Genomic DNA, 14,408 nt, shown 5'->3' on the forward strand with positions numbered 1-14,408 from the left:
TATTTTTTTCTTCTTGGTTCTTTCGGTAAAGTCACGTAGAATGTAAATAATAAAATAAAAAAAAATAAAACATAATAAAATAATTCTCACGACGTTTCGGCCACAACGCAAGCAGCCGTCCTCAGGTGGAGAACAGGTCTGTCGAGGAGACAGCGTCTGAAGACTCCTGAGTCTGAAGAATTATTTTATGATGTTTTATTTTTATTATTATATTATTTCCATTCTACGTGACTTTACCGAAAGAACCAAGAAGATGAATCCCTGCAGTCACGAAAGCTGTAAATCGAAACGTCGTATGCTATTATTTAATTCGTTATTTTATCTTTATACGTCACTTTACCGAAAGAACCAAAGAGTGATTCCTGCAGTCACGAAAGCTCCAAATTAAGTTTAAATGTAACATTGATTTCCTCCCCCTCCCCTCCCTAAGCTACATCGATGTCGGCGTGTAATAAAATAAAAGACGCATCGATCGCCCGTGTGTGATTCACAAACAATTTACGGGCATATTGATCTCTGCTGGGTGGGTGGGTTGTTTAGTGAGCTGATTGACAGACTGGTGTCTGACGAGGTCTGTGAACACTGCGCCGACTGGTAGCCTCTTTGGATTCATTGACCCAGGTGCCATCACACCAGTAGCGTAACTATTATTCATCATAAGTTGAACAACTATTATTAACGTGGGGAGGGGGGGCAGATGGTGCCTTGCACCACAACTCCCTCCGCATGGTGACCACAACAAGATATTTGTATTTCGATTCACCTGAGGACGGCTGCTTGCGTTGTGGCCGAAACGTCGTGAGAATTATTTTATTATGTTTTATTTTTATTATTTTATTACTTCCCTTCTACGTGACTTTACCGAAAGAACCAAGAAGAAGATATTTGTAACAACAGTGTAAAAGAACAACAACAACATTTATTTAAAAGGCAGTATAACTTTTTTTTATATATGAAAATTCCTTTATTTACCGTTGCAACTTTACGCTTCTGCAAATCAAATATTTGGGGCCCCACCTGACCGATAGCCGCACCGACTAAGCTGACAATGTAGTTACTACACCACTGATAATGTAGTCACTATGCCACTGATAATGTAGTTACTACACCACTGATAATGTAGTTACTACGCCACTGATAATGTAGTTACTACACCACTGATAATGTAGTTACTACACCACTGATAATGTAGTTACTACGCCACTGATAATGTAGTTACTATGCCACTGATAATGCAGTCACTACCCCACTGATAATGTAGTTACTATGCCACTGATAATGCAGTCACTACACCACTGATAATGTAGCTACTATGCCACTGATAATGCAGTCACTACACCACTGATAATGTAGTTACTATGCCACTGATAATGCAGTCACTACACCACTGATAATGTAGCTACTATGCCACTGATAATGCAGTCACTACACCACTGATAATGTAGTTACTATGCCACTGATAATGTAGTTACTACACCACTAATAATGTAGTCACTACACCACTGATAATGTAGTTACTATGCCACTGATAATGTAGTTACTATGCCACTGATAATGTAGTTACTACACCACTGATAATGTAGTCACTACGCCACTGATGATGTAGTTACTACACCACTGATAATGTAGTTACTACGCCACTGATAATGTAGTCACTACGCCACTGATAATGTAGTTACTACACCACTGATAATGTAGTCACTACACCACTGATAATGTAGTTACTACACCACTGATAATGTAGTCACTACACCACTGATAATGTAGTTACTACGCCACTGATAATGTAGTTACTACGCCACTGATAATGTAGTTACTACACCACTGATAATGTAGTTACTACGCCACTGATAATGTAGTCACTACGCCACTGATAATGTAGTTACTACACCACTGATAATGTAGTCACTACACCACTGATAATGTAGTTACTACACCACTGATAATGTAGTTACTACGCCACTGATAATGTAGTCACTACGCCACTGATAATGTAGTTACTACACCACTGATAATGTAGTTACTACGCCACTGATAATGTAGTTACTACACCACTGATAATGTAGTCACTACACCACTGATAATGTAGTCACTACACCACTGATAATGTAGTTACTACACCACTGATAATGTAGTCACTACACCACTGATAATGTAGTCACTACGCCACTGATAATGTAGTTACTACACCACTGATAATGTAGTTACTACGCCACTGATAATGTAGTCACTACACCACTGATAATGTAGTCACTACACCACTGATAATGTAGTTACTACACCACTGATAATGTAGTTACTACGCCACTGATAATGTAGTCACTACGCCACTGATAATGTAGTTACTACACCACTGATAATGTAGTTACTACGCCACTGATAATGTAGTCACTACACCACTGATAATGTAGTTACTACACCACTGATAATGTAGTTACTACGCCACTGATAATGTAGTTACTACACCACTGATAATGTAGTCACTACACCACTGATAATGTAGTTACTACACCACTGATAATGTAGTTACTACGCCACTGATAATGTAGTTACTACACCACTGATAATGTAGTCACAACACCACTGATAATGTAGTTACTACACCACTGATAATGTAGTCACTACACCACTGATAATGTAGTCACTACACCACTGATAATGTAGTTACTACACCACTGATAATGTAGTCACTACGCCACTGATAATGTAGTTACTATGCCACTGATAATGTAGTTACTATGCCACTGATAATGTAGTTACTACACCACTGATAATGTAGTCACTACGCCACTGATAATGTAGTTACTACACCACTGATAATGTAGTTACTACGCCACTGATAATGTAGTCACTACGCCACTGATAATGTAGTTACTACACCACTGATAATGTAGTCACTACACCACTGATAATGTAGTTACTACACCACTGATAATGTAGTCACTACACCACTGATAATGTAGTTACTACGCCACTGATAATGTAGTTACTACGCCACTGATAATGTAGTCACTACGCCACTGATAATGTAGTTACTACACCACTGATAATGTAGTTACTACGCCACTGATAATGTAGTTACTACACCACTGATAATGTAGTCACTACACCACTGATAATGTAGTCACTACACCACTGATTATGTAGTTACTACACCATTGATAATGTAGTCACTACACCACTGATAATGTAGTCACTACACCACTGATAATGTAGTTACTACGCCACTGATAATGTAGTCACTACACCACTGATAATGTAGTCACTACACCACTGATAATGTAGTTACTACACCACTGATAATGTAGTTACTACGCCACTGATAATGTAGTCACTACGCCACTGATAATGTAGTTACTACACCACTGATAACGTAGTTACTACGCCACTGATAATGTAGTCACTACACCACTGATAATGTAGTTACTACACCACTGATAATGTAGTTACTACGCCACTGATAATGTAGTTACTACACCACTGATAATGTAGTCACTACACCACTGATAATGTAGTGACTACACCACTGATAATGTAGTTACTACGCCACTGATAATGTAGTTACTACACCACTGATAATGTAGTCACAACACCACTGATAATGTAGTCACTACACCACTGATAATGTAGTCACTACGCCACTGATAATGTAGTTACTACACCACTGATAATGTAGTCACTAAGCCACTGATAATGTAGTTACTACACCACTGATAATGTAGTTACTACACCACTGATAATGTAGTTACTACACCACTGATAATGTAGTTACTATGCCACTGATAATGTAGTTACTACACCACTGATAATGTAGTCACTACGCCACTGATAATGTAGTCACTACGCCACTGATAATGTAGTTACTACACCACTGATAATGTAGTTACTACGCCACTGATAATGTAGTCACTACACCACTGATAATGTAGTTACTACACCACTGATAATGTAGTCACTACACCACTGATAATGTAGTTACTACACCACTGATAATGTAGTCACTACACCACTGATAATGTAGTCACTACACCACTGATAATGTAGTTACTACACCACTGATAGTGTAGTTACTATGCCACTGATAATGTAGTTACTACACCACTGATAATGTAGTCACTACACCACTGATAATGTAGTTACTACGCCACTGATAATGTAGTTACTACACCACTGATAATGTAGTCACTACACCACTGATAATGTAGTTACTACGCCACTGATAATGTAGTTACTACACCACTGATAATGTAGTTACTACGCCACTGATAATGTAGTTACTACGCCACTGATAATGTAGTTACTACACCACTGATAATGTAGTTACTACGCCACTGATAATGTAGTTACTACACCACTGATAATGTAGTTACTACGCCACTGATAATGTAGTTACTACGCCACTGATAATGTAGTTACTACACCACTGATAATGTAGTTACTACGCCACTGATAATGTAGTTACTACACCACTGATAATGTAGTTACTACGCCACTGATAATGTAGTCATTATACCACTGATAATGTAGTTACTACACCACTCATAATGTAGCTACTATGCCACTAATAATGTAGTTACTACACCACTGATAATGTAGTTACTACGCCACTGATAATGTAGTTACTACACCACTGATAATGTAGTTACTACGCCACTGATAATGTAGTCATTACACCACTGATAATGTAGTTACTACGCCACTGATAATGTAGTCACTACGCCACTGATAATGTAGTTACTACGCCACTGATAATGTAGTTACTACGCCACTGATAATGTAGTTACTACGCCACTGATAATGTAGTTACTACGCCACTGATAATGTAGTTACTACGCCACTGATAATGTAGTTACTACACCACTGATAATGTAGTTACTATGCCACTGATAATGTAGTTACTACACCACTGATAATGTAGTTACTACGCCACTGATAATGTAGTTACTACACCACTGATAATGTAGTTACTACACCACTGGTAATGTAGTCACTACACCACTGATAATGAAGTTACTACACCACTGATAATGTAGTTACTACGCCACTGATAATGTAGTTACTACACCACTGATAATGTAGTTACTACACCACTGATAATGTAGTTACTACGCCACTGATAATGTAGTTACTACACCACTGATAATGTAGTTACTACACCACTGGTAATGTAGTCACTACACCACTGATAATGTAGTTACTACACCACTGATAATGTAGTTACTACACCACTGATAATGTAGTCACTACACCACTGATAATGTAGTTACTACACCACTGATAATGTAGTTACTACACCACTGATAATGTAGTTACTACACCACTGATAATGTAGTTACTGCACCACTGATAATGTAGTCACTACACCACTGATAATGTAGTTACTACACCACTGATAATGTAGTTACTACACCACTGATAATGTAGTTACTACACCACTGATAATGTAGTTACTACACCACTGATAATGTAGTTACTACGCCACTGATAATGTAGTTACTACACCACTGATAATGTAGTTACTACACCACTGATAATGTAGTTACTACACCACTGATAATGTAGTTACTACACCACTGATAATGTAGTTACTACACCACTGATAATGTAGTCACTACACCACTGATAATGTAGTCACTACACCACTGATAATGTAGTTACTACACCACTGATAATGTAGTTACTACACCACTGATAATGTAGTCACTACACCACTGATAATGTAGTTACTACACCACTGATAATGTAGTTACTACACCACTGATAATGTAGTCACTACACCACTGATAATGTAGTTACTACGCCACTGATAATGTAGTTACTACGCCACTGATAATGTAGTTACTACACCACTGATAATGTAGTCACTACACCACTGATAATGTAGTTACTACGCCACTGATAATGTAGTTACTACGCCACTGATAATGTAGTCACTACACCACTGATAATGTAGTTACTACGCCACTGATAATGTAGTTACTACGCCACTGATAATGTAGTTACTACACCACTGATAATGTAGTTACTACACCACTGATAATGTAGTTACTACGCCACTGATAATGTAGTTACTACACCACTGATAATGTAGTTACTACACCACTGATAATGTAGTTACTACACCACTGATAATGTAGTCACTACACCACTGATAATGTAGTTACTACACCACTGATAATGTAGTCACTACGCCACTGATAATGTAGTCACTACACCACTGATAATGTAGTTACTACACCACTGATAATGTAGTTACTACACCACTGATAATGTAGTTACTACACCACTAATAATGTAGTCACTACGCCACTGATAATGTAGTTACTACACCACTGATAATGTAGTTACTACGCCACTTATAATGTAGTTACTACACCACTGATAATGTAGTCACTACGCCACTGATAATGTAGTTACTACACCACTGATAATGTAGTCACTACACCACTGATAATGTAGTTACTACACCACTGATAATGTAGTCACTACACCACTGATAATGTAGTTACTACACCACTGATAATGTAGTTACTACACCACTGATAATATAGTTACTACGCCACTGATAATGTAGTTACTATGCCACTGATAATGTAGTTACTACACCACTGATAATATAGTTACTACGCCACTGATAATGTAGTTACTATGCCACTGATAATGTAGTCACTACGCCACTGATAACACTGGTCTACAGCCAAAATACTTCCGAAATAAATGTAGTCCAACTTTACTAATTCTGGGTCACTGAGAATGAAAATGATGCTTAAAATGGTTGATTGGCTATAGTTTTCAAGATATGCTACTGTGTCAGTATATACGACCTTTGACTTAGGAATGACGGAGGATACGTGAGTTATAAAGGGAAAGGATCTCAATTTAAATGAGAAATGACTCAATTACATCTTTGACTGGATCTATGAATACACCTGTGGCTGGTTTTGGACAGTACTTGCTTTTTGAGCAAAACAATCAGTGATACAATATGAACCTGGCATTGTGTCATACATCTTCTTAGTTCTTTCGGTAAAGTCACGTAAAAAGGGAAATAATAAAATAATAAATATGAAACCTAATCAAATACAATTCTCACTTTTATTATTTTATTATTTCAATTCTACGTGACTTTACCGAAAGAACCAAGAATATGAACTCCGTACATTGTTTTTGTGTGTGTGGGATTAGCCGCGCTAAAGAGCTTTGTGGTTCAAGCCGTGCTTTAAATGAATTCCTTGCAAACCCTAACGACTGAAACATATTGGAATAAATTTAATATACAAGGCATGACACAAAACGCACCACGGATCGAATCCGCGCAAACAGACCACGAAGTGAGCAGCTCCTGCGATAGGCCGAGCGTCTGCAACGTCAGACACGGCTTGTGCGTCCGTAGGTTGTTCACGTTCACGTTTCATTTAGCGCACTCAGTGCCGGATTAATTATCCTAGTAGCAACAGTAGCTGCATGTGTATTAGCAACAGTAGCTACATGTGTAGTAGCAACAGCAGCTACATGTGTAGTAGCAACAGTAGCTGCATGTGTAGTAGCAACAGTAGCTGCATGTGTAGTAGCAACAGTAGCTACATGTGTAGTAGCAACAGTAGCTGCATGTGTAGTAGCAACAGCAGCTACATGTGTAGTAGCAACAGCAGCTGCATGTGTAGTAGCAACAGTAGCTGCATGTGTAGTAGCAACAGTAGCTGCATGTGTAGTAGCAACAGCAGCTGCATGTGTAGTAACAACAGTAGCTACATGTGCAGTAGCAACAGTAGCTACATGTGTAGTAGCAACAGTAGCTACATGTGTAGTAGCAACAGTAGCTACATGTGTAGTAGCAACAGTAGCTGCATGTGTAGTAGCAACAGTAGCTGCATGTGTAGTAGCAACAGTAGCTACATGTGTAGTAGCAACAGTAGCTGCATGTGTAGTAGCAACAGTAGCTACATGTGTAGTAGCAACAGTAGCTGCATGTGTAGTAGCAACAGTAGCTACATGTGTAGTAGCAACAGTAGCTGCATGTGTAGTAGCAACAGCAGCTGCATGTATAGTAACAACAGCAGCTACATGTGTAGTAGCAACAGTAGCTCCAAATGTAGTAGTTACATATGTAGTAGCTACGGGCCCCGCACTTTCAAGAGCCCCGCGCTAAATGCTTTCAAGCCATCATTTCCGGTTCAGTGATTCTGCACTTGCTCTATGACTATAGTACTATACCGCCTTCAATTTTTACGAACGACCGGGTGTTTAAGGTTAGCGATTTGTCGTATTATCTGGCTGTATAGCAAACGAAAAAATACAATTACTTTACTATTCTATGGGTCTTTCGGTAAAGCCACGTAGGTAGAAAAATTATAAAAAATATATATCACGACGTTTCCATCGCAACATAAGCAATCGTCTTCAGGTGCAATTAAAAAACGTGAGTGTTTAATGTGAACGGTTTTTGTTCATTTAGGGCCTCTTTATAACATTTGCCACTGCCCCCTCCCCCACACTGCTCATCAGAGGTCGCAAACGGGTACCCGTACCCGGCCGTACCCGTACCCTACCCGTACCCGGCCGGGTATCGGGTAGGGTACGGGTACCCGATTGCGACCTCTGGGATGAAGCCATGTTGCAGGCGTGGGTGGGTTGATTCTAGGAACTTGAATTGTGAGAAGAGACGAGACGTTGGGAAATGAGTGACAAACGGTGACTCACCAGTGACTCACGGCCTACCCGTACCCGGCGGGGTACGGGTAGCCGGGTATCGGGTAGGGTACGGGTATCGAGTACCCGGTTGCGACCTCTGCTGCTCATACTCCTTGCACCGCCCACCGCCCAGTTCAAGAACAGCCAGACGGGGGGGGGGGGGCACGCGGGGTGGGAGCACGTGGAGGGGATTTGGTTGAGGGGGGGTTCCTCCTTTGGGGCAGTCGCTCCGATTCGCCGTAGCCAGTGGGACACGGCTCTGCTCGTCCATCGACACAGCAAACTCGACAATTCGTTGACGAGCCGAGACGGTGGATGTTTGCCGTCGCGTGAGCCGCACATCGAGGGCATCCCGATTCGGATCGACCCCCGCGTCGAGAACGGCCGCTGCGTCCCATCGCTGGCAGGTGAATGTGCGCGCGATGCAACCACAACAACAACCACAACAACAACCACAACAACAACAACAACAACAAAAAGACACGCGCGCGCGCGACAAAGGCATAGGTCTCTCCCCCCCCCCCTCCCACCGGTATAGCCTCAACAGACTGTTGGGGCAAGTGCTGTACCGCCAGCACGTGCTGGAAATTCACCTGCCCACGGGATTGTTCCCTAGGAACTACATGCAACAAAAAACCACACACACAAAAGGCAAAGATCCCCCGTATAGCCTGAGCAATATTTTTGGGGCAAGTGCTGTTAGCGAGCAGCACCTGTGAAGGCCGGAACGGTGCACGAGTGGGTGGGTGGCCAGCACCACGCCCGGCCGCCTTTGTCTCCCCAGTGGCAACGCTTACACACCGCACTGGGTACAGTAAATTTAGCTGTGACGGTCCCACCTGATGACGGAGACTTGTGTTGCCTCCGAAACGTCGTGATTTATAATTTTATTTCTATTATTATTTCTATTATTTTATTTTTATTATTTATTTTTACCTACGTGACTTTACCGAAAAAAACCCTAAGAATATGACTCCTTCCCTCTCCATGCTATAATTATAATCGTATCATTATTACCACTAGAGAACCCATTGCTCTGCCACGGTTTAATAAGAAACAGCCGTCATTGTAATACTCTGCTCACAATCCTCATATGCTCGGGGCACTATAAGCAATCTGCCTTTTTACATAATAATAATACAATTCCAAGATGATATGTATCGTTGGGTGTTTTAATATTCTTCTTGGTTCTTTCGGTAAAGTCACGTAGAAGGGAAATAATAAAATAATAAAAATAAAACATAATAAAATACAATTCTCACGACGTTTCGGCCACAACGTAAGCAGCCGTCCTCAGGTGAAGAACAGGTCTGTCGGAAAGACAGCGTCTAAATGACGCTGTCTTTCCGACAGACGCTGTCATTCCGACATACCTTTCTTCACCTGAGGACGGCTGCTTGCGTTGTGGCCGAAACGTCGTGAGAATTATTTTATTATGTTTTATTTTTATTGTATTATTTCCCTTCTACGTGACTTTACCGAAAGAACCACGAAGATGAATCCCTGCAGTCACGAAAGCTTTAAATCGAAATGTTTTTATATTCTTTAGGATGTAATGGATATTCTTGTAAAAAGAATGACATTCATAGGAGCACACATTGAAAAGCTAGAACGGTGGTTTACTGCCGCCTGCACCCGTTTGGTTCGCAGAGAGGGCCTCTCGCATCTCCAGCGAGTGAGTGCACCCCAGGTTAAGAACCACTGAGTTAGAGTGATTGAAAACGCAGCGTGGTCACTCCTCTGTATTCATTATTCACACCTCTGTGGTGTCGCTAGCTATCATGATGATTATTATTATTACGCATTCCCAACTTCGTCTTTCACCCTTTCAAATCAACTCAGTGTTTATTTGTTACGCGGAGAAATCCCGTGAGCCAGTTACTCAGCTAGTTTCAGTGGCAACGGCTCTGCAGCAGCCACTTACCAATCGAGTTGATGTTCGTGTGGAGAGGGGCCTTTGCCAACAGCCAACAAACTCGTGACATAGATTATTTTTAAGAGCAGAATGATCATTGTTATAGTTATTTCGCCTCGCCATCAGCCATCATCCCTTCTAGCCATGGCGTGTCACACCCAGGCCCAGTTATTTTAACAGTTTGAACGGTACAGAAGTTGATCATTGGTTTTTTACCCTTTTATCTGGCAACAAAACTGACACCTTTTTTTTACAAGGAGTCATGTTTGCATAGACCACAATACCTGCAGTCATAATGCAAACAAAAAACATAACTCTGATCATGTATGCACTGTCCTTGAAGTTGATTGACAGCTTTCCTTAGAGCCTAGTCTCACATGGATTGGACCAGATGACGCCAAAAGGCGCACAACTCAAAGACAATGCACCATCAGAGTATGACAGTGTCAGTTTTGTTGCCAGATAAAAGGGTAAAAACCAATTATCATATTTTTTTTACTGGCAAATGAGGTTCCAATGGTGGTACAGAAGTTGTCCGTGGTTTGGGAGACTGTCCATGTCATGGGAACGCAGAATGATTACCAACCAATTGATTTTTTTAAACGAATTTACCCGTAAGAGCCGCACTAAGTCCAAAGACTATTTTTCAGCAGCGTCTTGCAGTGGGTTTTTTAATTTTTAGATGTTTTCAACCTATCAACGACTCAGTTTATACGTGCGAGAGAAAACCACAGCGCCCCGGATAAACCCCACGCACGCGAGATGGGACAACGCTCTATCCCCGTACAGAATGTCTTGAGCAGACGCAGATTCGTCAACACGCTGCACTGCCTCCTCTTGGCGAAACCGAGCTATGGCAGTGCCCACGAGAGAGAGGAGTTTCACAACATCTGTGGACAAACACCTCCCTGAATCTCAATTGAGCACAGGGTGACTCACATACCAGGCAACCCTTTATCAGTACCTACCTTATCACAGACCAATTCAGACCTTATTGGTCACCCCGTGCTTATATAAATCTCAACGTTCATCCTACAAAGTCCCATCACAAGGGAAAAACACAAACAAATAGACAAAACAAATTTGCCCGTATTGAAACGGCTGTGCGCCGTATGGACCTGAAGACTCAATTTCCCTGTACGCTGTTTGAGACTCGGCGCTAAACAAAGCTGTCTGTGCTGTGGACCAATCAGTTTCAAAATCAATGCATCATCACATACTACCAGCGCATGTTTTTTGTTTGCATGTTCACCACAAGGCCTGTGTGTGGTTAATGCAGACACGATTCCTTGCAAAGCGTTTCTATTTGGTGATTTAACATCTGAACACAACTGTTTCATTGTCAGAAAGGGTCAAACCCATTCTCATATTGTCATACTGGCAAGGCGATATCCCTTGATAAACCAAATGGGTTGACAGCCGTGGACTCGGGACTTGTTAGGACACCGTAGAGCCCGTGTCCCTATCCACTGCTGGATGAGTGATTTCTCCTCGCCGCACGTAGGTCTCTCTTGGCCATGTCCCGAGGACTTTCGGTCGATTTCTCTATTCCTGCATCTTGACAGATCCGCAACGAGACTTTGCATCGATAGCTCGTTCTTGCGATGTATCTTTACTTCGTTATTATAGAGCGCCCTGCCTCAAGGCGCCCTCTAAATATAAACAAGCGGGGTCACGAAACATCGAGTGACTGAGCTGGCAAGGGCGTGGAAGGCCTGATAAATGAGTGATTGTAACAGAGAGCACGTGGGGTCACGATGATGGTAATAATAATATAATTATAGATTTGAAGTTTTAATTTATTTTCTCTTTTTTACCTACGTGACTTTACCGAAAAAAACAAAGAGTAATAATAATATAGTTGGTCATCGATTATGCAAATTTCATTCAGTAAACACATTTAAAACACTTAAAGAAAAACTTTTAGCAACACCTAAGAGCATAACGTCGTGCAAGAATGTGCAAAAATAAGCGATTTTAAAAAATGATTAGGAGTGATTATCCGGATAATCAATGATCTACCGTACTTTAATTTTATATAGTATCATTCATGCTAATTGCATTCCATAACGCTATATATTGATTATATATTCTATATAGAGTTGCTACCTTCCTATAAAAGCAAACAATGTATAGTAGATGAAAAAATAAACGAATAACGAAATGGCACCACAAACAAAAGGGCACAAACACCAACAACAGCAGCGACAACAACAACAACAACAGCAGCAAAGTTATCACAGAGATGAGCCCATGAGCTCTGCTACACATCCCAGAGCACAATTACGACTTCTAAAACAAGCCAGGCAACGTTCACACGAGGGGCGCTGGGTGGAGTGGCCAGCAGTTGCGACTCGTTCAGTCCCATCGCTCAAATGTCCAAAAATACGACGGCGACCTATTTCGACGTAGAACATTTTTTTTGTACGAGTAACACAAACAAATAAAGAGGCCTCTAGTTCGAATTCGAGTGAAACGAAAGTGTATAGGGGAGGGATGGGAAGGAGTGGAGAGGCGAGGGGAGAGAAGGGAATGGAATGGATTGAGGGCAAGTTATGAGTTAAGGGTGAGAATACAGTTTCTAAACTCAACTAAAAAGTAAACTATTGATTTTATTTTACCAGGTAAGGCCCACTGAGCTGTACAGCTCTTTTTTTCAGAAACGACCTGGCCACAAACGATAGCTCAACGAAGTGGCTTATCACGTGAAAATGTATGGCAGTAGCCAAATACTATAAACGCACGTTTCTAAATGTGCGGGGAAAACCCGGAGAAAAATCCACGCGACCACGAGGGGAGGAGAGAGAGAGATACACGCAAACTCCCAATATACAGCAGCAGGCGTCAGGGTCGGGATCAACCCCACGATCTCCTGCATACCAGGCGAGGTAGTTAACATCTCTTAGCCAACATGATGGTGATGATGAAAGAGAGACACACAAACTCCAAATATACAGCAGGCGTCAGGGTCTGGATCGACCCTACGATCTCCTGCATACCAGGCGAGGCAGTCAACATCTCCTAGCCACCGTGGCGCCCCTAGAAAGCAGAACTGCTGTGACTGGACACTGCTCAGCGTGCGTCGGTCATGGGTGAAAACCCCCGATTTTTCCAGCGGCAGGCATCGGATTTTTTCTTTAATACAATTAAACCCGATTTCTGGGAATTAAAACCTGCTTTAATTAATACGAAACTCTGATCCAAGGCTTAGGCTGCTTCCTCGTCGGTACTGCTATTATCGTACTCGGGGGGTGGGGGGGGCCGTCGGGCACGGGGTAGTCGTAGAATGCGGCGGGCAGGTTGGTCTCGATGAACACGAGGAGCTTCTCCTCCACAATCGTGGGCGCCGCCAGTGAGTTCCTTCGCTTGGAATGGACGAAGCCCATCGTTGAGAAGTTGGCGAAGTGCGGTTCTGCAATTAGAACCAATTAAACCGGATTTCTCCCAATCTCAGATGATCGGGTTTAATATAAAAAGACAATTAAACCCGATTGTAAAAAAAACCCGACTGTGCCACCCTTGGCGTCGGTGGCTGTGGGTTTGCGTGCGTGCCCATCCCAGCAGGGAGCTGAGGTTCACGTCTTTCGAGGACATAATCCCGAGCCTGACAAGGTGAAATGGGGTCCCTGTGTCGAGGAGGTTTAGAACGCTTTACCCTTGCGGCCATTGATGAAGGTGATATCTGACAGACATACCTAAAATACGTTCCTTTGACGGATGTGCAGTATGAGTGTATATATATATTATGGTTACGTGTGTGTATGTGTATATATATTATGGTTACGTGTGTGTGTGTGTATCT

At 41.7% G+C, this 14,408-nt stretch overlaps 1 protein-coding gene across 11 annotated transcripts in view; it reads left to right on the plus strand.

Annotated features, from left to right (window-relative positions):
• LOC144950078 (high-affinity choline transporter 1-like) overlaps positions 1 to 14,408 on the plus strand; it is a 140,885-nt gene that overhangs the window by 84,632 nt on the left and 41,845 nt on the right. For 3 of the 11 annotated variants that reach the window (XR_013640344.1, XM_078880086.1, XM_078880098.1), the window contains exon 1: positions 8,904 to 9,098. The exons of the other annotated variants lie outside the window; for them this stretch is intronic. The gene's annotated coding sequence lies outside the window, so the exon portion shown is untranslated. Of the gene's footprint in view, positions 1 to 8,903; positions 9,099 to 14,408 lie in introns of those variants that run through there. 11 annotated transcript variants of the gene reach the window in all.

The sequence above is a fragment of the Lampetra fluviatilis genome, chromosome 56 (genome assembly GCF_964198595.1).
Source record: "Lampetra fluviatilis chromosome 56, kcLamFluv1.1, whole genome shotgun sequence".
Taxonomy (NCBI): Eukaryota; Metazoa; Chordata; class Hyperoartia; order Petromyzontiformes; family Petromyzontidae; genus Lampetra; species Lampetra fluviatilis.